This window comes from Hakea prostrata, chromosome 9 (genome assembly GCF_041222555.1).
Source record: "Hakea prostrata isolate BN-2017 chromosome 9, UWA_Hpros_2, whole genome shotgun sequence".
NCBI lineage: Eukaryota > Viridiplantae > Streptophyta > Magnoliopsida > Proteales > Proteaceae > Hakea > Hakea prostrata.
Genome location: NC_142608.1, coordinates 45,147,921 through 45,157,892, shown reverse-complemented (window position 1 = coordinate 45,157,892; position 9,972 = coordinate 45,147,921).

The following is a 9,972-nucleotide window of genomic DNA, read 5'->3' as shown; positions in this document are numbered from 1 at the left end:
ATGGCTAGGGGTTAAGTCAACACACTCTCTCACAACCATTTGGCATAAGTATCGGCGCATGTCGTGTAACACCGAGCCAAATGCAAGTCTTCTTACCTGGTTGCATCAAGTCGATCCGAATATTTCCATTCCTAGTCCCCCGACAATCCTTTCCGATATCCTTCACACTAGAGTCCTCATAGTCCCCGACTACGGACTCACCAACCCCATTGATCATCCACATATGGTAAACGGGAAGCTCTCACGTCCTTTCACGGGTTGGTTACCAGGTCTTAAGCGCCCGTGAGCCCAAGTCTAACCATATGCAACCCTACCAATAAATGGCCCCCACAATGTGATTCCTGTCCTCTCACGGGTTGGTTACCGGTCTTGAGCGCCCATGAATCCCCATTGCTACCACGGGCCGTTCGGTCTCAATACCCTCCCATTATGTTGGCATATTAAAAAACCACTACTCAACGTATTGTATTAGGGTCCTCAGATATGTCATCCAACAGCTTAGGAAGGTGTCCAGAGGGCATCTCCGGAAACATCCCATAATATTCCCGTAGTAGTCCAAGGACAGAAATGTCAAAAGGACACCTCTCCTTCCCAAACCATACGTAAGCATACACATGCATCAATTCATATCATCACATATATGGTAACTCCATATATGGAAAGAAATCAATATTTACAAACATTTGTATAACATTGGTAAGTAAATCATACATGAATCAATTCAATATGAATAAGTAATGCTACTGTAATCAAAGTTATGCAACAGTAGTATATCATTGTAAGAATCTAATTTAGGAAACATATTAATGATATTCAAATATAGAAACTAGATTCATGCTATCTATGTAATTAAGGAAATAACCATCCTTACCTTTTATAACTCGCAAAGAATCCTAAGAAATCAAGTAGGATCTTGACAAACTTGAGAAGAAGGTCCTAAACAAGTATATACCACATATTAGGAAAGATCCCTAACAGAAAATATAGCAAAGCATCCGAAATGACCAATCCTGGAGTTGCTGTACTCATTGGTCGAGTGGATTGGTCGAGTGGTCCAACGACCAATCAACGACCAATGCAGACAGAGCTTAGAAAATCAGAGTTTTGAGATATGAAATCCGAATTTGATGGTTCAAGAGGATACTAATCAAGGGGTAGACTACATCAGTAGTATTCTAGCATATAGGGGACCTCAAAACACTAATCAAATCAAGGTATCAAGACCCAAATTAGGAAACAAAAAGTTACCATAAATAAATCAAACATGGATCTTGATGAAGTTTGAAATAGAAAACAAGGACAAGAACAATAGGAAGATGGATCATTGCTTTTGGTAATGAAAACATGAAAACATGCATAGGTCTTCATGGTATAAGGCTTAGAAGCATAAATCTAAATAAGGAAATAAAACCTACCATATATGTACTATCATGCATCATGAAGAACACATAGTAAGGTAGAAGAGAACAACTAGAATTCTATGGATTATGGATCATAGAAAGAAAACACAACCATTAACCACTAACATGATCAATGAAAGAAGATCCAAAGAGATCAGAATTCAGATTAGGAAATTAACAGAGATTAAATCATGGTTTGATCATGAATCCTTCAAAAGCTTGCAATGATCATGGTTAAGATCATTGTTCTAGCCTTTAATCCTTAGGATGATCATGAGAACATGTTCAGAGATGTTTGCAACAGAGGATGCAGCATCTCTTCTACTGCCTCAACTCAAAAAGGAAAGAAAAACAAAGATGTAGGAGAAGAAGAGAGAGTAGACATACCTTTTGATGCAAAAAGAAGAGTTCCGACGAAGATCCGCCAAGAAAACTCCAAGGATGCAAGAGAGATGACTTGCAGAGGTCTTTGGGTCTGCTCCAGAGGGTTTGGAGGCAGCAAATACGAAGTGGACTCGAGGTTAGGCTTAAATAGAGCAAGAATCAACCTAATTGCCAAAGACAAGACCCATTGGTCGAGTGGATTGGTCGACTGGCCCAGCCGACCAATCACCGACCAATGCAGACAAAGCAAGGCCAAAACAGGGAATTGAAGGCCCAGATCAAATCCAAACCTAAAGGGGTTTTGCACACAAGTCAAGTGACTTACCTAGTAGGTAGAAATGCCTTCAAACCAAGATAGAGATCACTCCAAGTCCATCAACTAATTAGATCTTCATCAGGATTCTCGTTTCCATAAATAGCACCTCATCATCAACCTTCATGGATTCAAAGCCGACACCAAGTCCTCTACCGGGATGGCCCAAAGCTGACTTCTTACTTTACTTCGGGTCATCGGACCTACAAACAACAAGGTTTCCGGGTCAAGGTTAGGGCTGGGTTTCACATTCTCCCCCCTTAAAGAAATTCTCTGTCCCCGAAATTGAAAGCGTACTCGTGCTTCCAAAGAGGTAAGGAAACTTCTCCTTCATGTCTTCTTCCTTCTCCCAAGAAGCTTCTTCAGGGGTATGGTTCTTCCACCGAATCTTCACCAAAGGAATGGCGCGATTCCGCAGCTGCTTGTCCTTCCTATCCAGGATTTCGGCCGGTTCTTCATCATAGGTCAAATCAGCACTAAGTCCTTCAGTGCTTGCTGCAAAATGTGTTCCGGATTCTCTATGTATTTTCGGAGCATCGAAATATGGAACACATTGTGCACACCAGCAAGAGGCGGAGGTAATGCTAATCGATACGCAACGGGTCCAACCTTTTCCAAAATCTCGAAAGGTCCAATGTAACGAGGGCTAAGCTTTCCCTTAACATTGAATCTCATCACACCCTTCATTGGTGAGACCTTCGTAAAGACTTTCTCTCCAACTTGAAATTCCAAATCGGTCCTTCTCTTATCAAGATAAGATTTTCTCTCGATCAAGCGGACTTAATCCTTTCTCTTATCATATCTACCATAGCACTTGTAGCTTCAATCATCTCGAGACCTAAGACTTTTCTTTCAATTGCCCCACCAAAGACAAAGGTGTCCTACAAGTACTACCATACAAAGCCTTGAATGGAGCCATGCCTATTGTTGCTTGATAACCGTTGTTATAGGCAAACTCAACCAAAGCTAGGTGTTCATCCCAATTACCACCCATATCCACCACACAAGATCCGAGCATGTCTTCCAATGTCCGAATTGTCCGCTCGCATTGTCCATCGACCGTGGATGATGAGCTGTACTCAAGTTCAATTGGGTTCCCAAGGCCTTCGCAAACTATTCCAAAACCTTGAGGTGAACCTAGGATCACGATCCGAGACAATACTTAATGGCACACCATGCATTTAACCACATTATCCACATAAAGCCCGGCTAGCTTATCCGGAGTATGAGTGATCTTCATAGGAATGAAATGGGCTGATTTGGTCAACCTATCAACAATCACCCACACAGTTGTCATTGCCTTTACTTGTCCGAGGCAAGCTAGTCACAAAGTCCATGGAAATATCTTCCCACTTCCAACTAGGAATAGGAAGGGGTTGAAGTAATCCAGATGGAGGTTGTCGAACGGCTTTCACACGTTGGCAAGTCTCACACTTGGCAACAAAATCGCCAACATCCGCCTTTAGACCAATCCACCAAAAATGTTCCTTCAAGTCCTTGTACATCTTGGTGCTTCCCGGTGTACAAAGAAAGACCGACCGGTGTGCTTCCTTCAATATTTCTTTCTTAACTTCATCGTTTATGTGCACACACAGCCTTCCTCTAAACAACAAAGCACCATCCATGGATATACCAAAGTCGGGGTCCGACTCAGATTCGAAGAAATCTTCTCAACTTTGGTCAAAAACTCTTGATCGTAACCTCAGCAGAGCAACAATCTTATCTCTAAGACCAGATCTTGCCGTCATGGCAGTAAAGAATAAAATCAGAATTCTCAGAACGATTTCCAAATCAAAACTCTCAATAGAAGACCACAATGGTAAACTCAAAGCATTCAAATCCAAAGTCTTCTTCTGGTTCTTCCTACTAAGAGCATCAAGCAACAACATTTGCTTTCCCAGGATGATACCGAATATCACAATCATAATCGGAGACGAGTTCCAACCATCTCCTTTGTCTCATGTTCAACTCCTTTTGGGTAAAGAAGTATTTCAAACTCTTATGATCCGTGAAAATGGCAATCTTCTCACCGTAAAGATAATGTCTCCAAATCTTCAAAGCAAAGACAACGGCGGCAAGTTCTAGATCGTGAGTGGGGTAATTCCGCTCATAATCCTTCAATTGCCGAGAAGCATAGGCTACGACCTTGCCATGTTGCATCAAGCACACAACCCAAACCAATCTTTGACGATCGGTATAAACCGTCATACCACCGGAACTATCGTATAGTCAAAACCGGGGCACTTGTCAATCTATCTTTCAACTCTTGGAAATTCTTCACAAAGCGCCGCACCAAACAAACTTCTCTTCTTTCCCGGTCAACTTAGTCATAGGAGCAGCCAACCGAGAAAAGTTCTCAATAAACCTTCGGTAGTAACCCGCCAATCCAAGAAAACTTCTTATTTCCGTTATCGACTTCGGTCTCTCCCAATCAGCCACAGCTTGACCTTTTCAGATCGACACGAATACCTTCGGCTGAAACTACATGACCAAGGAAAACTACTCTCTTAAGCCAGAAATCACACTTGCTAAACTTAGCAAACAACTCTTTTCTCGCAACCTTTGCAAAGTGAAACTTAGATGACTCGCATGCTCTTCTTCGCTCTTCGAATAGATCAAGATGTCATCAATGAAAACAATCACAAACTTATCAAGCACATCATGAAATACTCGGTTCATGAGGTCCATGAACACCGCAGAGCATTGGTCAATCCGAAAGGCATGACTCTAAACTCGTAGTGACCATACCGCGTTCGGAAAGCTCGTCTTGAAGATATCACTAGACTTCACTTTCAATTGGTGATATCCGGACCTTAAGTCAATCTTTGAGAACACAACTCGCACCCTTCAACCGATCGAAGAGATCATCGATTCGGGCAGCGGATATCTATTCTTGATAGTCAACTTATTCAACTCACGGTAGTCGATGCACAAGCGCATACTACCGCTCTTTCTTCTTGACGAACAAGACCGGAGCTCCCCAAGGTGACACACTAGGCTGTACGAAACCTCTATCAATGAGCTCATTCAACTGATTTTGCAACTCTTTCAACTCAAAGAGGAGCCATCCTATACGGAGCTTTAGATACAGGAGCGGCACCAGGGACGAGATCAATAGAGAATTCGACATCTCTCTGTCCGGAGGCACTCCCGATAGATCATCGTGGAAGACATCAACAAAGTCGCAGCATAACTCGACTTCATCGACTCTTTTCTCCACTATACCCTTGCCTTCGCATGAAGCATCATCCACTAGGGCATAGACTTGCATCAAGCAGCAGACAAGACCTTCTTACAAACCCTTCTCTTTTCACCTTGAAATTCAAAGACCGGACTTCCACAAATATGGAACTGCAATCTTCTTTGAGGAACAAAGGAACACAGCTTTGTGGGCTGTCAACCAACCAATTCCCAAAATAACATCGAAGTCCTTCATGTCAAGAATCACAAAATTGGCTTCCAAGTTCTTTTCACCAATCAACACAGACATCTAGATAACCCCTTATCTAGTTTCACAACAGACCAGTAGGTGTACTAATCAATAAACAACTAGACAACTTCTCGTGGATTAGGTTAGTCTTCTTGATGAATGCAGATGACATGAACGAATGAGATGCACCCGTATCAAATAAGACAAATGCGAAATAGAAGCGACTAACAATGTACCCGTAATCACATCATGGCTTGGATCCCGCTCAAGATCGGAAATACTGAAAACTCTACCGAGGGAGGAGCAGGAGCACTCTTCACCACCGGGGCAAAGTGCTGGGCAGTGCCGCTTCGGGACAGCACGAGCAAAATGACCAGCCTTGCTTGCAGAGAAGCAAACAGATTGCCGGATCCAACAGGGGTGGCTGCAACAGAGGACTTCGAACAAAAGGCCTTGCACTCGCACTTGCACTTGCACTTGCATTTGCTGGTGATCGGTTTCCGCCATATCGTTTAAACCGGCCGGGCTGCTGAAAACCCGTGTTCCGACCCACACTCTTAGCCCGAAAGGTAGGAGTGGGGGTAGGGTGTAGGTCCCACATAACGACGGTCATTGCGATCCACCAAAACCAGAATTCCTTGACCGCCAAGGCTTTTGCACACGAGCACTTTCCTTCTCTCGTTTCTTCCAACTTCTTCGAGTTCTCGCACCACTTGAGCATAGCTCACAATAGGCCGGACCGTGAGGTAAGCTTTAATGGCAGTGGGCTAGCAGTCTTTGAAGAACTTCTTTGCTTTGGCGAGGTCTTCCTTCAAAGAATCTGGAGCAAAGAAATGAAGCTCCTCGAACTTCGTTGGTACTCCAACACAGTACAAAGTTCCTTGAGTCGAATCATAAACTCCGCTTCCTTTGCATCCTTCACCGCCTCGGGAAAGTAGTTCATACAAAAAGCCTCTTTGAATAACTCCCAAGTTACAACTCCCGCATGCAAACCTTCCAAAACAGACGAGTGGAGATCCACCATGCATCAGCTTCTTGTTGCAACTTCGCTCAAAGAAACAAAATCTTCTCGAGCTTCCGAGCATTGCAGATGCCGGAAAGCCTTCTCCAACTCACGAAGCCACTTGTTAGGAAACAAGGGGTCCTTGGTAACACCAAAGAAAGTGGGTACTTGCATCTTCGTAAAACTCTCCATCAAAGTAGTATGAGGAGTTCCACTAAACCTCCCGCATTCAGATCGCGGCATGAGGATTCACATTAGCACCAGCCCGGGTCTCATTATGCAGAGTCATGAAACCCACCAACATCCGGTTGAACCGAGCCGCTTGTCGCCGCATCATATTGCCCATGATATTGGCAATATCTCTCAAAACTTCCAACATTCGGGGCACCAGGGATCTCATGAGTACCCCGATCAGCATTTGGTATCTCACCACCTCCATGAGGTACTTCACCACCTCCCCGAGGTATTTCACCACCACCATGACCACCGGATTCACCACGCCCACTTCTCGTGAGTAACCATCTCGCAAAAACCGAGAACATCAAAATACCGAATTTCGAAGATTCAACATAAACCACAAGTCCAAATGATTTGAAAACTTAAATCATGATCAAATATATCCATATAGTCATCAAACAATATTCCATAAGGCAAAAATCACATTTTCCAAAAATTCAACAGCAAATGAGGTCACCGTGACCATTGGTCGAGTGGTTGGTCGAGTGACCCGCCGACCAATCGCCGACTAATGAAGACAGAATACGAAAATTCGCATTATAAGCCTCATTTCCACATTCCAACCTCATTCTAACTTCTTCCAAAGGTGAGAGAGCTCTAGGGAAAATATCCAAGTGTTCCCACAAGTGTTCTTGAGGTGATTTAGTGCTTCAACAACAACACCACAACACACCATCTTCATAAACAAGGTAAATCTCTCATTCTTTCTTCCATTTTCATCTTCTCATGCTTGCATTTCAATAAAACCATGCTTTACTTGTATCCAATGCTAGAAATCATGCTTAGGAATGCTTAGAAACATATTCCCTAGGTTTTAAACACAATGACATGCATAGACAACAAGTTTTAACACATTTGGTGCTCATCTCGCAAAGTTTTATACCGAAATCGATATCTTTAGAAAAATTTCGTTTTCTCTCAAACCGCTTGAAATTTTCGCACGAGATCAAATGCTACATGCTCAAGATGACATTGTAGATAGGTCCATACAATTTGATTTAACCAATTTCAACTTTTCAAAAATCCAATTTTGACCTAAATTGCAAAATCCCCAAATTTCTTCTTGCTGAATTTTTCGCTTTAATCCAAGTTTTCGATCGATTTTCATCAAAACAACATCATAGACATGAAATTCCAAGTATTGTGCACATGCTAGTATGTTCAAATCAAATTTCCCCCAAATTTGAAATTTTCCGAAAAATTACGAAAAATACCCTTTTGGCTAAAATCTTGAATAGCACTAATTGGAATTGTCTCTTGTCTCTTTCACGTATACATCATGCAGAGGGGAGGACGAGGAGGAGGTAGAGGTAGAGGTCGCATCGTAGGTGCTCCTGGGGGCAGAGGTCGTGTTCCTTTCGAGCCCAGAGAGGAGGTTAGGAGACCGGACCTATTTGACACACCCTCGAGCCGAGTTTCGTACGAGGCCTACTTCAGCTATTGTAACATCGAGATGGGGCGTCTACTTCACTTACGCCAGCTCGTAGCCTTCAGATCCGGCAGAGGTTCGACACCTTACAGTGGACTCACCTCTTCACCGAGGATTTGCCGCAGTATACCCGGAGCTAGTGAGGTTGTTCTTCAAAGCAACCTTACTTACACAGAGGAGGCTCTGGGGCCGGGGACATCCACTCGACTCTGTCCTCGTGGAGCAGTGGTCCACCGGACTCGATTCGCTTCTCCACCCGGACATCGGGCCGAGATCCCGCAGTCCCTTACTACCCACATCAGTGTGTGGATACCCGCCGGAGCAGCACCGGACAGCCATCCGATGCCGTACGAGCCGCGAGATATGCTCTACGCTATGGGATAGCCGCCGATGCTTCACACCGTGGACTAGCGGACGGATGACGGGTTCTCGCACGTATTATCGGTCGCATAGTCGGCCGAAACATCATGCCGAAAGCCGGACATCACCATCGGGTCACGTTGATGGAGGCCTTGGTCATTTACCGCATCTACATGGGCTTCGAGATCGATCTTTCCTACATCATTCAGCAGGTCATGCCGGACTTAGTTCTCGCGGCCTAGCATGCGGAACCTTTGCTATGGGAGGCTTCGACTTTGATCTTCGGGCATTTCGGGGTGAGTTTCGAGGATACTCCGATGGACACTAGATCACGTGGATACCCCATTGGGACTCGGACCATTCGACGATGAGACTACATCGCTAGAGAGATCTCCCGGTCCGTAGGGTGAGGATGATGATGAATCGAGGATGAGGATGAGGGATCCGAGGATGGAGGAGAGGATATCGGTCCCGATAGTGATGATCAGGCCGGAGATGATACGGATATGCGCGAGGCCGAGCTCGTGCATCACGAGTTTCCTTCATCACATTTCGAGAGGTGTGGCCCTTCACATGCGGTTCCGGGAGACTTCGGATCTTGGTGCACAGATGAGATCGATGACTTCCATGCTAGAGAGGATGGAGGTCGACAGGAGCAGATGTACGAGAGGATGGAGTCTCGACAGACAGGATAGAGCATCAGGTGACTCAGCCTAGCAGAGGAGTTCGAGCATATAGAGATCGAGTAGATCACCTAGATAGACCGTACCTTAGGATTTTCCATTTATGCTTTTCGGATGTAATCATTGTAAAACTTTTGAAATTAATGAAGTTCATTTTGTTTCTCTTTATTTATTGTATGTTATGCACTTTTCTTTTCCTTGCATTAGTGTCATTTGTTCAAGTATAATTATGGTATGTTATTCGTAAATGTTCCCGTTATGCCTCAAAGTTCAAGTTTCTAATTCAGTTGTTCTATTATTCACTTCTAAGAGTAGAAGAGTCACTTCAGATCAATGACTCAGAATGTTCAGTTGTTGCCTTTTGTGGTTAGGATCCCCTCGAACCTTGGGCTCGATACCAATCAGTCACGCCCTCCCAGCCGGTACCCTATCCGGCATACCCGAGAGTGTGATCCACAGCCCGAAGATCAGGTATCGAGTGATCAACCTCCCACATAAGCAATAACATAATCATGAACAACCATAACAAGAGTGCGGAAGATAAACCATAGATTCAATAAAGAAAGAATGAATCGTAAACGAAACGGAATAATAAATATATAATCGTAGTGTCAACAGATAAGTAAAGTGAAGCAAAAATCCCACTTTACATCCAAATGGAAAAGTAGCTCGAAAGAATAAACTAGATAAAAGCTAATCCCAAGAGCAAGTACATTGGGTAACTAAATTATTC